This window comes from Panulirus ornatus, chromosome 41 (genome assembly GCF_036320965.1).
Source record: "Panulirus ornatus isolate Po-2019 chromosome 41, ASM3632096v1, whole genome shotgun sequence".
NCBI classification, from domain to species: domain Eukaryota; kingdom Metazoa; phylum Arthropoda; class Malacostraca; order Decapoda; family Palinuridae; genus Panulirus; species Panulirus ornatus.
Window position 1 is genome coordinate 18,907,779 of NC_092264.1, and position 19,437 is coordinate 18,927,215.

The 19,437-nt window shown below is 41.9% G+C and overlaps 1 long non-coding RNA gene across 2 annotated transcripts in view; it reads left to right on the forward strand.

Annotated features, from left to right (window-relative positions):
• Positions 1-340: 340 nt before the first annotated feature.
• Positions 341-19,437, forward strand: part of LOC139761742 (uncharacterized) — a 41,866-nt gene continuing 22,769 nt past the window's right edge. For both annotated transcript variants that reach the window (XR_011715601.1, XR_011715600.1), the window contains exons 1-2: positions 341-526; positions 5,294-5,455. This is a non-coding gene — a long non-coding RNA (uncharacterized lncRNA). The remainder of the gene's footprint in view (positions 527-5,293; positions 5,456-19,437) is intronic.

Genomic DNA, 19,437 nt, shown 5'->3' on the forward strand with positions numbered 1-19,437 from the left:
ATGAGCGGCGCAGCACGCGATCCGAAACCAGTTCAGTAGAATACTAACAACGCAGCAAGCAATGGCAATCAAGGTCCATAACAATATACAGTTGACAGCAACTACAGCCACGCAGAAGCTTAGGTATAAATAGATTATGGCATGAAATATTCAGCATCCGTGTCGCCAGGTAAACCACAAACAACAAACTAGATACGCGTAAAATATACTTTGGAGAACCGAGACAGACGATTCGAAACCTTTATTTCCCGTTCGAATGGATTTGGAACAGACGACTCAGATGACAAATGAACCATCACTGCCAGTGTGGTTGTTGTGGGTTAGTCCACGGAGGTGAGGGGGTCACAGGATCACAAGATTTACCTGGGTCACTCGTAAAGATCGTTCAGTAGACTGATGAACGACCACGCAGTGAAATGTTTCGTGGAGGCGACACAGTTGCACGACCCAACACGCAACTGCTTCAGGAACTTTTAGTGACATTGATGAACGACTGCGGAGTGAACCTGTTTACACAGATGACAGAGTAAGACGATGATTCATGTATTGTTCTTTGACAGTTTTGTTCTGGTCGCATTATACACAAGTGTTTTCTGATGATTTATGTTCGGACGAGTTCGAGACAAACTGCAAGTGATGTACAAACAAGTCGTCGTAGAAAACGTTTGAATGTTAGTATCAGTCGTGTTTGTCGTCGTAGATTTCTTGTTTTGATGTTATGATAATGTGAGATTCATTTAATTCTAAGTTTTTGTTTTTCACGTAGAATTCCTATTTTGACTTTATTTAATCTATTGAACTTATGTTTGTAAACTTGACTCTTATTTGAAGTGTAACTGTTTTTGCTGTTTATAAAAATGTCTTTAAACTGTACATCATTTACACAGACATCTCGGTAAACATGTAAACGTTCCAGTAATTATCGAAATGCTGTGTTATTTACAATTCTTGTTTCCATCGTTATCATGATCTCTTACTGTAGCTCACGTCAATATTTTCTATCATTCTTATTATCGAGAACAAATTCCTGCCTTGTTGAGGGAGCAGTTTTTGTAGATTTATAGTAAACATAAATCCATGATAAAGAAAGATTCTTTAGTATTGAATGATAGCTAATTGTTGGTGACGACTTCGATGTCCACATCTGCTTGGATTGTTGGTCGCTGGTGCTGGGTTTCATGTTCACTTGTGCTTGGTTTGCTAATCGCTAGGATTTGGTTTGCTGCTCTCCAGAGAGTATGTACGGTGCCTTCTCCTCTCCCCCAAACCCCACAATGGGCCATCACTACGATCTCTACCACTAGCCCAGACCAGAAATAAATATAACGATCATAAGGCAATCAGAACTCACGCATACTTTCTAAGATTTATGACCCGGCGAACAATGGCTGCTGGAATATTTTCCCAGAAATTATTAAAGATAGCAAAAAGATTATACGAGAGTTAGACTGGTAAGGAGACAGCTTGCAGCAAATTGGTGGCCACGACAGCAATAGCTCACGTACTGTTAAAAGATGAATTTATATCTCTCCCCTGTTGAGTCCTAGCGTCATAACATACAACTTACGTATATCAGAAGGTAATCTTTCTTTTCTTTCAAACTATTCGCCATTTCCCGCATTAGCGAGGTAGCGTTAAGAACAGAGGACTGGGCCTTTGAGGGAATATATATATATATATATATATATATATATATATATATATATATATATATATATATATATATATATATATTCCTATGAGTCCACGGGAAAATGAAACAAGATAAGTTCCCAAGTGCACTTTCATGTAATAATCTCATCAACAGAGGAGATACAGTGAAAAGACATAGCTAGGACGCCATTTCGTAAACAAGCTATCCAGATCCATAAATGCTACATACAAATCTATTTGTTTCTCTAAGTATTTCTCACACACATTCTTCAAAACAAACACCTGATCCACACATCCTCTACCACTTCTGAATTATACTGCTCTTCCCCAATCTGATGCTCTGTACATGCCCTCATCCTCTAATTCAATATCCTTCCATGCAACTCACCAGGTATACTCAAGAAACTTGTCTCTGTAGTCTGAACACCCACCTTCATCCTCCTTGCCTTTATACGTTGCCACTATACATTCATTCCATCAGTCATTAGCACCTCAGCATCATCCATACATACACTGAAAATCCTTACCAACCAATTAACAGCACAGTCACCCACTTTTCTTGATAAATTCTATTGCAATACCATCCACTCCCGCCACCTTGCCACGTTTCATTTTAAACAAGGCTTTCACCACCTCTTTTCACTAAACGACTCTCCATGACTCTCATACTTAGCACACCATCCAGACCCAAACACCCTACATCTGCCACCCTGCCATCAAATACATTCAACAGTTCTTCAAAGTACTCACTCCATCTCCTCCTTACTTCATCACTAACTGTTATCGCTTCCCCTTTTGCCCATTTCACCGATGTTCCCATGTGCTCTGTTGGTTTTCGCACGTTATTACCTCCTTCTAAAACATCGTTTTATTCTCCCTAAAGTTTACTGATACACGTTCACCCAACTCTCATTTGGACTCCTTTTCAACATCTTGACCTTCTGCTGTTTTCTCTTATACATCTCCCAATTATTTTCACTCCATCCCGCAAGTACTCCCCAAACGACTCTCTTTTCCCCTATTACTATTATTATTATTATTATCATTATCATTATTATTATTATTATTATTATTATTATTATTATTATTATTATTATTATTATCATTACTATTATCATTATCATTATTATTATTATTATTATTATTATTATTATTATTATTATTATTATTATTATTATCATTATTATCAATTTCCATTATTATTATTATTATTATTATTACTATCATTGTTATTATCATCATTATCATTATCATTATTATTATTATTATTATTATCATTATTATTATCATTACTATTATTATCATTATCATTATTGTTACTATCATCATTATCATTACTGTCATCATTATCATTATCATCATCATTATTATCATTATTATCATCATTATAGCCATTATGATAATGATGGTTTTTTCCTCTTTACGGCGCGACTTGAGCATGTCTTCACACATCCTTCGTCTTGCCTCCGTCATCATGAAAATCTTGTATAATGCTGCCAAGACGAGGAAAGACATCAAGGGGTACAGATTAGGTGGCTGTCCTTTGATCTCCAGCAGAGAGCAAGTCTTATGTTTCTGAATAATAATCTTCACACTCCACAGGTGACTATCCAAGATGATCTGTTCCCCTTTCTTTTCTTCTTTTCTATCTGTATGTACTGTTTGTATGTACTGTCTGTATGTGCTGTCTGTATGTGCTGAACTGCCTATTTGTACTAACTATATGTATTCCAAGAATACTTTTACACTCATGGAGTTCAGCTCTTATCCTCTCACTTCTAGCATCTTCCTCCTCTTCCTCTTCCTCTTCCTCACTCACCTCGCTCCAGCTGTCCAATCCTCTGTTGTTATGGAAGCTTTTCTCACATTTTCCCTGAGTCTGGCATGTTTCCTTCTAAGTCCTCCAGCTGAGCAGACTCTCCCTGTGTGAAAAGATTGTTCTGTGTTAACATTTTCCAAAAGGAACCTGAAGCCGTCATCAGAGCCCCCGCTTGTCCCTCTTTCTTCATCTCTTTATATCTAACTTCTTTTACATGAGACAATTATCATCGCGTGACGTTGGACTTTTTGTAGCTCCTCTGTAAGCTTGCTCAAGGAAATGTTACAAATGTTGCAAGTGGTTATGGTAGTGAAGAGAGGAGGAGTCATGTGTAGGAAGTAGGATGTGTCCCGGTTGTTAAAGACGGTCAAGGGGCCCCCGGGAACCGTCCAGTCTTCCTCGCTGTTCAGATTCATTGCTGGAGGTGTATCACTTTGTTGTGTTGTCTTACTGTGAAGGAATGTAATTCTTAGATCTTAGACGTGAGAAAGAAACGTTAGGTGTTGTCAAGTGTTATGTGTGAGATAGTGAGTTTGTGAGGCAGAGAAGAAAGACGCAACCTCGGTCAGGCCTCTATCAATATATAGTCAAGATCACCTTTAGATAAACAGGTAAAACAAAAGTTAAAGTTCTCGGTGAAGATCAGGGCAAGTTATGCTGCCCGCACGAGCCTGGTACCTGGTGCCCATGAGAGGTGACTGACTGTTATGGTTCCACAATAGCCGCTGGACGTGTGCCTCGCCTGTAACCTTGACGTACTTAATGACGTAGTAAATCAGTCTCTTGGCTGCCATAACAGCAAGTGAGAAGGTCGGAGCATGTCTGATGCTGATTTGTCTTGTGTTATGATCATTCTTGGTTTACGTTGGTGGCCCACTGGAGACTGTCACCGTCGGAGTCGTCTGGGGGGTACGGTCGTCGACGACGTGGTCTGTCTGGTACGGTCGTCGACGACGTGGTCTGTCTGGTACTGTCGTCGACGACGTGGTCTGTCGGGTACTGTCGTCGGCGACGTGGTCTGTCTGGTACTGTCGTCGACGACGTGGTCTGTCTGGTACTGTCATCGACGACGTGGTCTGTCTGGTACTGTCGTCGACGACGTGGTCTGTCGGGTACTGTCGTCGGCGACGTGGTCTGTCCGGTACTGTCGTCGACGACGTGGTCTGTCGGGTACTGTCGTCTGCGACGTGGTCTGTCTGGTACTGTCGTCGACGACGTGCTCTGTCGGGTGCTGTCCTTATAGACGTTTCTTGTCGTTCTGTCCACTAACGACCTGCTCAGCATACGAAGGAAGACGACCCGGCTTCCGTTTTGCATATGTACCGCAGAAAATTAATGGAACGCAATCAAAGAGTGGAGAACTCTGAACCCCCTCACAATTCTCTTCATCACAGCCTCGCATAACTACACCTCATCCTCAGCCTCCACCCCTGCCATAGTCATCCCTCTGACCCTCCTCTCCCTGGGCCTGTCATAGGCTCTGGGTACGAGCATCAAGAGCGTTCTTCACGGACCTTTCATGGTACACAAGAGAGTGTTATGGTTGTAGTCCACAGGTCTCTCTCTCTCTCTCTCTCTCTCTCTCTCTCTCTCTCTCTCTCTCTGTCGACAGCTGCTGCGGGGGGGGGGGCCTCTGCTACAAGTGTGACTTCCTGATAATCAATAAGTGTTCTTATCTGAGCTGTGAGCCCCACACCTTCCTCCCCGTTACAACATTTAAGTGACGATAAAGAGAGTTAGACAGATAAGCTTATAATAAGATATAATCATAACTGATAATTATAAATGCAATTTCTAATGACAATTTTTCGAAACCAACAGGGTCGTGGATGAGCACAAGAGGCACGTGTGGTATGGTATTGATGAGGTTGATCTCAACACGTCATACGTGCCTTGCCAACGTCCTCGTAAGGAGAGACAGAAGAGTGGACGACACCAGCTATTCTGGTTACAGGGAACCCGGCCGGCCAGATGACAAACCAGGTATGTATGTGACACGTTGGAGTTATCTTTCTTCCATACCTGTTTCAAGGAAGAGACAATAGGGTACACTTTTGGACTGGTAGAATTTGAAGGAGAATGTAGACTACGTCAAAGCTTTACGCAAACAATACAAGCTCGAGATGTTTCTTTATATACGTAGTAGCTCTCACAGCTGACACGCACCAGTGTGAGGAGAGGGGCAGCTGATATGGGTCCCTCTGGTGCCCTCACTGTAACGGTCAGGAAGACGGTGTAGTGAGAGGAAAAGAGATAAAGAGGAAGATATGCTACTCTGTACTGGGAGGCGAGAACATCATAAATGTCACTGAAAACTTGCAATGTGTTGGATCAATACTTTAACTGGACGTCGTGAGGGGATAAACTACTATTTTTTTTAAATGCATAAACAGAAGATTGTCACATATCAAATATAATGCGTCCACTCTCCAACCATCCACATACATCATGATTTGGAGTGAATAACTGAACTGCATATATATATATATATATATATATATATATATATATATATATATATATATATATATATATATATATATATATATATATATATTCTTTCAAAGTATTCGCCATTTCCCGTGTTAGCGAGGTAGCGTTAAGAACATAGGACTGGACCTTCGAGGGAAAATTAAAAAAAAAAAAGCGAGAGGGGAGGATTTACAGCCCCCCGCTCCCTCCCCTTTTAGTCGCCTTCTACGACACGCAGGGAATACGTGGGAAGCATTCTTTCTCCCCTATCCCCAGGGATAGGGGAGAAAGAATATATATATATATATATATATATATATATATATATATATATATATATATATATATATATATATATATATATATATATATATTCCTATGAATCACAAAAAATACGTGCTCCATGATTGTGTTGGTGGCTACATGGATGGTAAACATGAAGGCCTGAGCACTGTGGTGAGTGTCTTCACTTCAGGATACAGAGAGACTCCCTCAGTGTCCCTGATGTAAGCTGGGCACTCGTCATCATTTCTTCGTATACTTGATACGTTTCATATTAACTCATCTTTAGACCTGCAGGATGAAAATATTAATGTCGAGACATCACTGAACCCTTCACCAGTTGTGAGGGGATGGTTGTGACATCGCTGAAGGCCTGGCTAAAGTGATGTCACAGATGTAGACGAATCATTTTCGCAGTGACATCAGAAAAGTCCCAACCAATCACATGGATGATGTGTCCCGCAGGCGCAGGATTCCACAGCTGCTAATTACTAACACTGGGGGTCGCCTTCAAGGCTCTTGAGTGGCAAGGAGGCGGTCCAACCTCAGCTTAGATGTCGTCATCACTGCATCATTCTAATTGGCCACAGTTTCAGTGACGTCACCCATCGCTGCTCATGATTCGTCGAGACCCTTCCACTGCTATCTTCTCCTGGCCAGGATTGGTCAGGAACACACTTGCGTCACCATCAGCGAGCCTGGCTTTCTGAACAAGTGAACACATGAGCTGGAGGTATGCATGTTCTCCAGTGTTACACTGTTCTGTAATCAGTGAACTGAAAGAAGTAACTAACACAGAAGTGCACCAAGACATGACACTCAGGTGACTGAATGACTGTACTAACATGTTCACCCTACAGTTAACACGACATATTGATTAACAGGAGGAAGTTATTAGTACCTGATTGCATTTGATGGACAGAATATCACTTTTAGCTTAATGACATCAAGATGGAGCCACAGCGCCTTGAGAAGGATATCCAGCAGACTTCAGTCAGTGGCTGTACGTGTATTTATATAATGCAGTCAGAAAGCTTGGCAGACACGTTAAAATGCCAGTGACATCACTCATTCATATCATATTATAACAAACAACAAACATCTCATCAACACGGTGAAGAAAAATGATGGTCATCGATGATTACTCAAGTTGTTTTTAAAGACATTCAGAAAACAATGAGATAACCTCTCCAATATACTCCTTTCCACCCCCAGAATCAGTAAACTGATCACAAACCTTGTATACATCTCCTTGAAGATTATAAAGACCTCAAGCATTACGAATGGGTTCGAACCTTATAATGAGTTCCAACAATATATTGGGTCCGAGTATTTCAACAGAGTCTAGCATTATAATAGGCACAAACATGACACTGGTTTCAAACATTACAGCGGATTCAGCAGCAATGTGATGGATTCATACTCTAAAAATGGAATTGAAGTCTTCAGATCATTCACCCACTACCTTCAGACAACATCTACACATCACCCCGCCATCATCCCAGAGAACCTCGCCATCTGTTCACATGCCACATTTAAACATTATCACATGTTTGATCATCACTACATCGGTGCGACAATCCGCACACCATGTTAAGATCTCCCTACACTAGGTTCCAACATTATTCAGTCAGTACAGTGAACATTACATGACGATAACGTGTCCATAGATCGCCAACACACGGCACAATACATTAAGTCTTTTGAAACTACATGTAACATCAAGTTTGGATAGCTCCTCATATTCGTAATTTACCGCAACATGTCCACACATTCAACAGTACTATATAGTGTCCTGGATTTACCTCAGCGTGTTCAAACTCTGCCCAGCACAACCTACTGATGGTGTGATCAACAAGAAACATGGAATCCTTTGACAAAATGAAAAACTATTTTGATTCCAGACAGGAATTGCAAAATCCAACCACGAATATTTTACTCCGTGGTGCTTGAAGGTGAAGATAATGGACAAACACAAACTAGTTTGAGAGACTTTTTATGTTACAAAAGGCGTGACTTGAAGCTGAGGTCAACTTTAAAATTAAACTCTTGGCTGGAGACCACCATCAGACGACGCTCTGATGTGAACTGGATTTACAGTAATCGCCCCAGAGACGTGTTGTTCTCAAGGAAGACATTGTAATGCTGAGAGATTATAAGGTAATGGAAAGACAAGGAGACAGAAATGAGGAAAGAAACTTCGAAGGCAATCCAGAACATGTAGAGAGCGCAACAGACGTGTTTATTAAACCTAAATACGTGACTCTACATAGCAATGAGGGAGAGGAACGAATGCATTATCATAAAGCGGATGTATTAGGTGACATCAAGAGCAAATTGATATAATGCAAGAAGCAGGATGAAAGATTAAGAAATGCAAAAGCAACAAAGAGAAGATTTATATTTTGAAATATAACAGAAAAATTGATTACCGAGAGAGGAGAACGAAAAATATATATACGATAAAGCAACAGGAAGAAGTTGTACACAGTTTAACATGACGACAGTTTAGTAGCAAATGTACATAAGACAAGAAACTGAAGCCAAGATGGAGACCTGACGAGAGAACTTTGGATAAGAATATGATTTGGTTCAAAGCAAGAACGAAAGTCGACTAAACAGACTGACCAAGACCACTAGAGAATGTGCACCATGTTGAAGAAGTGTAAATATCACCCGAACGAGAGAAGAGATCCAGATCAACGTTAAACAGAAACTGCGCTGACGAAGATATGAAGAAGTCACAAGAAAGAGTTGATCCTTTGCCCTGGAGATCTGTGACGTAATGAACAAAAGGTGTAAAAAAAAAATTTGCTCACTGGATGAAAGAGAACGGCCACACTGACCATATGTTGTCAGGAGAAGATTGCTAGTAGTAAAGGAATCTTGACCCGCAAGAAAACAAGAAGTAGAGGGACGTGGTCCGCAGGAAGACAAGAAATAAAGAAATGATGGTCCGCGAGAAGACAAGAAATAAAGGAAACATGGTCTGCAGGAAGACAAGAAGTAAAGGAAACATGGTCCGCAGGAAGACAAGAAAGGGCGCAGGAATTCAACCAAGGGCGGAAGAGAGAAGGCAGCTGAGTGGGGGGTGGTGTCGGAGTCAGGCGCGACACTGATGGGAGTTACAGAGCTGGCCTGAGAACACGTCTGGAGTGTTGAGACGCTGCAGGGGTGGGGGACGACGAGCAAGCTAGACATACGAGCGATCCTTAGTTGGTTGGTTGCAGGACAGACGGCTAACAAGTTGGTTCTTGGGCGTGGCACTAGGCTGGCTCTGGGAGATCCTTTGATTAGGGGTAAACAGAATTACAGGAACTCCATGTTACAAGCTGTGGAACCAGCAGTACTGTATCCATCACTTACTAAGATAGTATACAAAAACAAATCTCATTAAATAATCCATGAAAAGTAACTTTTATCGTGTCTATAACTATAAGTAATTCTGTGGCGAAGTTAAAGAAATATTCCTGGTCTATCGCGGGCTAAACCACTATAGATTCCGCTTTGAGATGAGACATGTTACTAGGAGACTCCTTAGTCTATCGTTTGACTATGATTCAAGCTGACAGTCGTTAGGCCACAAAAACATATTAGTCCACCGATTGATAACCTGCAACGAATGTTTAGTCCTCTAACTACGCTACAAGGGTTTTACTATGGCGGTTGCGATAAGACCTTTTTTCAGTAACTAGAAGGGTATGTGAGGCCTTGATTACCGACGTAGCAATGAGTAACCTTTGACCTGTCATAACCTGGTATGTTACGAGGCATCATCAATAATGAGGCTTCTGAGGAGCGTTTACTGTACGGCAGCTAGACAACCAGGACTTGCTAGTGTGTAACTCCGTGATACAAGATGTTCTAAATTGTCAGTAACTTAGATTTCTGAAGTATTAGGTCTATGACGGAGAGAACCATGGACAAACCTATTGTTCCAAGCTACGCAAAGAACATTTTCAGATCTTTCGAAAGCTATACTAGGAAAAGATGGTGTTGTATCAAATGCTAGTCTTTCAGAAGTTCTCAATATCTCTTGCTAGACTTCGAAAATTAACTCTCTATTGGAAAGATTATACGTTCTATCCTCTGAGAAACTTTAAACAGCCACATGTATTCTAACTCAATAACAGTATCGTTCTGTTGTACTGTCTACTGTAGCAATTTGCTGCCCTAAACTACTCACTGTTCAACTTCTGTAAAGAGAACAAATGAAATTAGTCGGGTGGTAACTTTTCGAGTAGATCTGTTGTCTGTTTAAAGATAAAAAGGTTCACAAAGTTCATAGTGAGATGTTTGTATTACATTATTGTCCAGAATTGTATTTTCTTAGATTCGCTGGTGAGGCTAGATAACAGAGTGGCAGTATTTAGTATAAATAACAGAGTGGCAGTATTCAGTATAAATAACAGAGTGGCAGTATTTAGTATAAATAACAGAGTGGCAGTATTTAGTATAAATAACAGAGTGGCAGTATTTAGTATAAATAACAGAGTGGCAGTATTCAGTATAAATAACAGAGTGGCAGTATTTAGTATAAATAACAGAGTGGCAGTATTTAGTATAAATAACAGAGTGGCAGTATTTAGTATAAATAACAGAGTGGCAGTATTTAGTATAAATAACAGAGTGGCAGTATTTAGTATAAATAACAGAGTGGCAGTATTTAGTATAAATAACAGAGTGGCAGTATTTAGTATAATGTTCACTTTACTGCAGACCGTTGATTCCACTCGGCCTTGCGCGAGAGGCAAACAATGATTCACCGCCGTTATGATGATGTTGCCAGATTCCTGGGACATTCCACCCACGTTGCTCATACGTCTCATATTCTCATCTTTTCTAGAGGATATTCTGCCCAAGAGCCATGTCTCTCCTCTCGAGCAAATGCTCTATACCTGTTGCCTTGCTGGTCTGAGAAATGTGAAAACAAAACGGACGAGAAGCAAGAGATGCATCAGTTGTGCCGGCCCGCATCTTAGAGGGGTCGACGCATTAGTCTGGCGTCTCGCCTGCCTGACCCCAACACTTGTGACCATCTCGCTGATGTGACCTTTAATAATCGACGTCTTGAAGACGGTCCCTGTCCCTCCTCCAACAGACGGTGCAGTATCAGTGTGGGGATAACATTACACGACCACCACCTGTCTGTCTATCTGTCTGTTAGCATCTTCCATACTTACCCTCTGTCTCATATTGCTATAGAATTGTCTTCTGTTTTCACCCTTACTGATTATCAACGTTGGTCAAAGAAACCTTTTTCCACAGTAACCTTTTTCCACAGTTATGTTCAACTGAACTGTGAGAGGTTGGGTTTGTCATTCAATTTTTCCTCACAATAAAAAAAATATTACAATGCGAAATCATTTTAGTGATTTTTTTCTTTATATTCGCAAGTCACTTGAAGAACGCAACGTTGAGTCAAAAATTTACATTGCTCACACCACGATGGCTATCTGGTATAACAAGAATATGAAGTGATCTGAATGATCTAGACTGATCTACTGTTGCAGACGAGTGAAACTGTAACGTCGGCCCACATCCCTGATAGTGATCGTAAACATAACATCATTTCAAAGACGCAAGCATTTGTACCATGAGAACATTGGTGGTGTTTACGTCTGTCATGCATTCATTATGCACGTGAGGGCATTCAACGCGAGGTTGCCTCCTGATGAAGTGTATTTAACTCTTGAGACATGTTCCTAAGCTGTGGATGTTGCACACGTGTTCCATCATCATGGGTAGGTAGGTAGAGGCAACGTGCATCAATGTGGCTGTCATAACATACCCTGACTTGCTCTAAATGTCGGACGCCCGCCCACGGGGCACGGCCAACAGTCGGTGACCAATGGCATCTTGTCCGGTTTCCTCTCTAGATTCTTCTGGATCTTTCGAGTTAGCGAGGGTATAATGGATGACCGACAGCTGTTAGCTGTGTTCCAGTTATCGACGCCCTGGGCAGACCCACTCTTGAGTTTTGGTCAAGCGAGGGAAATCACACAACCTACTGGGAGTCTTGGCCAGCCTTGGCTTTGGGGCTTTAGACCATCGTGTTATGCAGAAGGATGAGACGGCCACTTCAAGTATGGCAAGTTTCCCGACAAGCAAGTGAGCGTCCACGAGGGGATGACTTCCGTACAGCAGCACCTGTGTAGGTGGGAGCAGCTGTCTTACAGGTTAGAAGGTAAGAGAGCGACAGCACGGGCGACAGCAGCAGAATGTATCTGCATTGCGATGATGATGATGACCACTGGAAGTGTGGCTGCAGAACCACACCAGCATGGCTGGACGCAACCAGCGAAGGTGAACATCTGGGCATTTGACCTTACGAGACCTACAACCGTAGGAAGACCTACGGAGTGAGTGAGACCAGAAGGCCAATGACCAGCGGGCAAGGAACCATAACTTACTGATTCTGTGGACCAATGACTGACCAGACCCAGGAGATTCCCAGTCACCTGTTACAAGGTCCTGAAGGTCGATATTAAGAGTGAAGAACACACTGCACACGACCTCCACGTACTCACACACACACACACACACACACACACACACACACACACACACTATTTTTTTTATTTTTTGCTGATGTCTTTGTCAAGGACGGAAATCACCATGGAGGCCAGACCGGATATGAAACATAAAAAAGGTCATACTAATACAATCATGATGGCTAGATGAATGATATAGTAGGTCAGTATATACTGATGATATACGTTAAGGGTAGAGAGAGTAACAGTGTCAAGAAAACAAATGAAAAAGTGGACAGCTGTAAGACGTTAAGACTCACCTGTTAACTTGTGTTGAATAAGACAGAAAGTAAGACCAGCACGGAGGGTGTGCGATGGTTCCGGGCATCACTACAACATTCCTGAGTGAGGAGGGCAGCTCTGCCCAGGGCGGCTGCTGTCTGTGATCTGTAGACTCTGTGTGGAATTATGTATGTATGTATGTATACATCATCACACGAAAAGGAATAAACCTTGAGATAGAAAGTTAGAAAGTTGATGCATGAATGAAAAAAAAAAAGGAAATGAAGGTCTGGTGAAAAGGATGAATGGAATTCACAGAAGAACGAAAAGCTATTTTGGAAAGAAGATAAACAGCTACAGGAAGGAAGTGTGTGTCTACTACGCAGGTGTGGCAGACAACTTGTTACAGAGGACGACGTCAGGAAGAGGTGAAGACAGTGCTCGAAAGATCCAACTTAGAAGGAAGTTATAACATACGTGGGTACTGGTACACGAGGATCAGAGATGTGGCACTGCTGGTAACGGGAGACGCTGACGTTACAGAAGATGAGGCGGGATGAGCAGCGATGCTACCAAAGAACTGAGAAGCTGGGAATATAGATGGAGTGGCGAGGAAGATGGTGAGGTGAAGCTGCTGCTGTTGACTGGATTTAGAAAGTGATTACAGCAGCTCGGAGATGTGGTCGTGTTCCAGGTAACTGGATAAAGACAGGACAGTTCACCTGTATGAAGGTAAAGGGTCTTAGGATTATGTTAAGCATTAAAGAGTATTAATTCAGCGAGGTATAAGATAAGTGGCGGACTGATCCTGATAAAAGAGATAGTGAACAACTTGTTTGTGAACACACTAGGCTTAGAGTTGTGTAAGAGAAAAAGTAGCATATCCAACATCTGTGGATTTGATATATATTATCTATTTTGTTCAATTAAACTTGATCGCCGTTTCTCGCGTCAGCTAGTTAGCGCCAGGAAATACGTATATACATATGCACACATATATACATACACATACATACACAGACACATACATATATACACATGTACATATTCATATTTGCTTGCCTTCATCCATCCCGGTGCCACCCCGCTCCACAGGAAACACCATCGTCACCCCCTGCATCAGCGAGGTAGCGCCAGGAAAACAGACAGAAACGGCCACATTCGTTCACACTCAGTCTCTAGCTGTCATGTGTAATGCACCGAAACCACAGCTCCCTATCCACATCCAGGCCCCACAGACCTTTCCATGCTTTACCCCAGACGTTTCGCATACCCTAGTTCAGTCCATTGACAGCAATTTATATATATATATATATATATATATATATATATATATATATATATATATATATATATATATATATATATGGATGATATATGGATGTGCTGGAAATGAGATGTTTGAGGACAATGTGTGGTGTGAGGTGGTTTGATCGAGTAAGTAACGTAAGGGTAAGAGAGATGTGTGGAAATAAAAAGAGCGTGGTTGAGAGAGCAGAAGAGGGTGTTTTGAAATGGTTTGGGCACATGGAGAGAATGAGTGAGGAAAGATTGACAAAGAGGATATATGTGTCGGAGGTGGAGGGAACAAGGAGAAGTGGGAGACCAAATTGGAGGTGGAAAGATGGAGTGAAAAAGATTTTGTGTGATCGGGGCCTGAACATGCAGGAGGGTGAAAGGAGGGCAAGGAATAGAGTGAATTGGATTGATGTGGTATAACGGGGTTGACGTGCTGTCAGTGGATTGAATCAGGGCATGTGAAGCGTCTGGGGTAAACCATGGAAAGCTGTGTAGGTATGTATATTTGCGTGTGTGGACGTATGTATATACATGTGTATGGGGGTGGGTTGGGCCATTTCTTTCGTCTGTTTCCTTGCGCTACCTCGCAAACGCGGGAGACAGCGACAAAGCAAAAAAAAAAAAATATATATATATATATATATATATATATATATATATATATATATATATATATATATATATATATATATATATATCTCACATAATATCCTCCAACAGCCAGAGGTCGAACCCAGGACCTTTGCGTGGTGGCACTCAGTAACGCTATCCGCTCGGCTATGATCGCCGCTAATAGGGAAATGACTGTTTGATCACAAGTAATCGAATACCGTTCGTCTCACATCGATGAACAACGGGGTCTAGACCGGTCAAATCCCATCAGGCTTATATTACTAGTAGCTAGCATTTTACAGAATCTAAGTGTCCAACGCGGAGAAATATGAATACGAATATAATGCATATGGACATGCACTTTCATAGAACATATACTATCCTCCAACAGCCAGGACTCGAACCCGGGGCTTTTGTGTGGTAGTCCTGGCTGTTGGAGGGTATTATGTGTTCTATGAAAGTGCACGTTCGTATGCAATATATATATATATATATATATATATATATATATATATATATTATATATATATATATAATATATATATATATATATATTGTATATATATATATATATTTATATATATATATATATATATATATATATATATATATATATATATATATATATATATATATATATATCGCCACCGCGCCACACATGTAATAACAACCCCCTCCCCACTCATGTGTGCGAGGTAGTGCTAGGAAAAGACAACAAAGGCCCATTCGTTCACACTCAGTCTCTAGCTGTCATGTAATAATGCACGGAAACCACAGCTCCCTTTCCATATCCAGGCCCACACAACTTTCCACGGTTTACCCCAAACGCTTCACATACCCTGGTTCAATCCATTGACAGCATATATATATATATATATATATATATATTTATATATATATATATATATATATTACATTAATGGAAAAAAGCTTTTGAAGGTGATGTGTGTATAGTGTGCATGGAAGACTTATGTGCTGTCATGAGCTCTCATAGTGTAAGTATTGCATGCGTGAGAGTAAGCAGTGGTATAAGTGAGTGACATGAAGTAAGTGTGGTAGGAGGGAGGGCCATGAGGTAATTGTGGGAGAGCGTCAAGGTTGTGTGATGTCACTGCGGTCGCCTAAAGTTTATATATATGGGGTAGAACGAGAGGGTGTGTACCCAGGGAAGGTGAGTGAGGTGTACTGCTGTACCCTGGTGGAGTAAAGTGCCGTAGTTACTGTACGCACACGTTACGGTGCCGTAAGCAAAGTCATGGGAGGAGCTGGGTACAGTGGTGGGCCGCTCTGTGTGTAGGAGGAGGAGGAGGGAGGAGGGGGCGGAAAGTGAGTGCGAGTCAAAGCAAGAGCCTTGTGTCTGAAAGGAATATTTTGTCACAAAATCGCAGGAGTTTGAATGGAAGAGACTTATAAGCTGTTGAGGGGCTTAAGTACCTGGTAAGGATAGTAGTGAGAAAGCTAAAGTGTTAAGAGGTACGTCACGCAAGCTCTGAAGCTGTGGTGTATCGTGCAGGGGAAGGACTGCAGATGCGGTGAAAGCTTTCGTGAATGAAAAAAAAAAAAGTAGTTTCAGAATGCGTACGACCACTGCATGATGGAGCACATCTTGTAATTAATGTTCGGATGAGACACAATAGTTTTTAAGCTCCAGATATGACAGAATAAGACCAGCATAGATGAAGGATAATCCAGTATAGCTAGAGTTAGGACAATAGAGGCAATAAACATTAAGAACACGGAAGAAATTTGTGAAGTGAAAAGAATTCTCATACAACGGAGGAGGTGCAGCAGGTAGGTCGGGGGAGAGGATGTAGGTTCAGTATAGCCGAAGGTGCAGGAGGAAGATATAGACCGCGATGTGACACACAACTGTGGTAAGTGAACTGTAAGGCTTGGGGCATTACACTTGACGATACCAGAGGAAGGATCTTGGTTAAATGAGGTAGAGGCATGTTGAGGATATGATGTGGACACATCCCTCACACAATCAGTTTAGTATGTAAAGTGGATACTTATGAAGCGTCTGTATTTGTACTAAAGTGACTAATACTACTACCACCCCCACCACTACTACTACTACCACTACTACTACTACTACTACTACTACTACTACTACTGCTGCTGCTGCTGCTGCTGCTGCTGCTGTTACTACTAATACTACCATTGTTGTATCATTTCTACAAAATATTTCACCACTACGTTTATTACTGCTATTACCAACTACTACTGCTACTACTTCCTGCCACTATCTACAACGTCCACAACCAACTGTCTCTGTACATTACATTATTGATGGGGATGTTGATAAACATTATAATGAGGGAGTTATAAGCAAAACGATAAGAAGAAGCTAAGTTACATCTCACGTGAAGAAAGATTGTTCGATGAATATAGAAGTAATCAGTAGGAGAGCAGAGGATGAGACAGCCTTGGTGGGTATTCACATGAATGCAGTTCCCAGGGTGACAACACCAGTGCTGGGGGTGTGGGAGGAATGTGGTGCGTGGGTGGCAGACGAGAAATGTGGGAGGATGATGAAGCAAAGGGACGAGAGATAGGAGGGCACAGATAACAGGGAGGGGTAAGCGGCGACACAGGGAGGGAGGGAGGTAAGGCAGGGAGGGGTTATGCATGAGCCAGCCTGGCCTGCTGCCGCTGGGCAGGGCAGGGCAGAGGGTGCCAGCCAGGCTGTGAGGGGACGAATGCAGAAGAGGATCACATGCAGTGTCGCGACCTCTGTTGTCATCTGTATGATCCACGTGCAGTGATCCTTGATATACACACATACTGAAAGACAGGAGACGAGCCAGACGGAGGAGGGATGCTGACGTGACGGGAGAACAAATGTTAACTTTCTCCTCGTCAGGAGGAGGCGATAACTTGACCAGCTGACGAACTGGTCACTAGTGACCCTCCCTGTCTGGTCTCCGTCAGGAGCCGGTAACATGACCACCTGACTTAGGCTGATCAGCCATATTCCTCCCTGTCTGTTCTCCGTCAGGAGAAGCTGAAAACATGATCTGTTGAGAGGCTGGTCAGCCGTGTGCCTCCCTCTGCGGTCCTCGTCTTTCTCCTTAACCTTTTACACGTACAACAGCACGTGTCCCACCTGTCTATGTGTGCTGTCTGGCTGACACGCAGGAGGCCGCTCCCTTAAACTACAGTGTCAGCCACAACATCGTTCATGACCAGCTTTAAAACTGCTGTTAAAACTATTTTCATTAAGAAAGAAAACAAATGTAAATCCTCATCTGGTAAAACTGTATCATCAGACTCAGTGTCATCGCTGTCAGCAGCAGAAGAAATAATCCGTGTATCATTCTGAAGGAGAGATACGGCAGCCATAGGGTGGTGCTGGCGAGGCCGTCTGGTAGAGTTAGGAACACACACACACACACACACACACACACACACACACGACCAATATGTTTTCATGCTCGAGCAAGCCCCTGAGATGTGCTTTCTCAGCCTGGCTGTTGATGTCTCTCCAGCAGCCTCTCCTTATCTGTGCCTCGTATAAGATTACTATATTATTATCATTGCCATTATTATCATTATCATTATCAATACAACTATTATCATTATCTATTATTATTATCATTATTATTATTATCATTATTATTATTATTATTATTATCATTATTATTATTATTATTATTATTATTATTATTATTATTATTATTATTATTATCATTATTATTATTATCATCATCATCATTATTATCATTATCATTATCATTATTAGAGACATTATTATAGATATCATTATTATGATGATGATGATAGGGGGCGCCTACGACTTCGAAGCTGTACTCCACGGGAGAGCAGGGTAAGGTGGGCTCCATTGCAGCAAGATGGTGGACGCAAACTTCGTCGTAAGTAACATCTCGTCCTGGTCACTACGACGCAGGCGGAGTACGGTAACACCTATTGTTTCATGAATTTTCAGCGTTGTCGTAAACTACAACTTTAACAGCCCAGCCGGGTTAGCCAACACATGTAAACCTTGTCATCTGTTCGTGTCGCTGAACAAAAGCAGTCCTGTGCGTTGAACCAGAGCAGTCCTGTGCGTTGAACCAGAGCAGTCCTGTGCGTTGAACCAGAGCAGTCCTGTGCGTTGAACCAGAGCCGTCCTGTGCGTTGAACCAGAGCAGTCCTGTGCGTTGAACCAGAGCAGTCCTGTGCGTTGAACCAGAGCAGTCCTGTGCGTTGAACCAGAGCAGTCCTGTGCGTTGAACCAGAGCAGTCCCGTGCGTTGAACCAGAGCAGTCCAGTGCGTTGAACCTACTCGTTCAACATTTCAGTTCATATTCAGTAAAGTTTGCATCGTTACTTCACCTGCCTATGCAACAAATGACTACAATAGATGAATACAACAACCACTTAATTGAGACAGCAGCAGACCACTGGGTCCTAACGAGGCTGCTTGTAATAGTGGAAGAGAACAGAAAGTCATGGATCAATGTGGTAGGAGGAGAGGGACGCACATATCTTTTTTTAAAAAAGGAAGGCGTGTAAACTTACTGTGTAGCTTAGGAGGTGCAA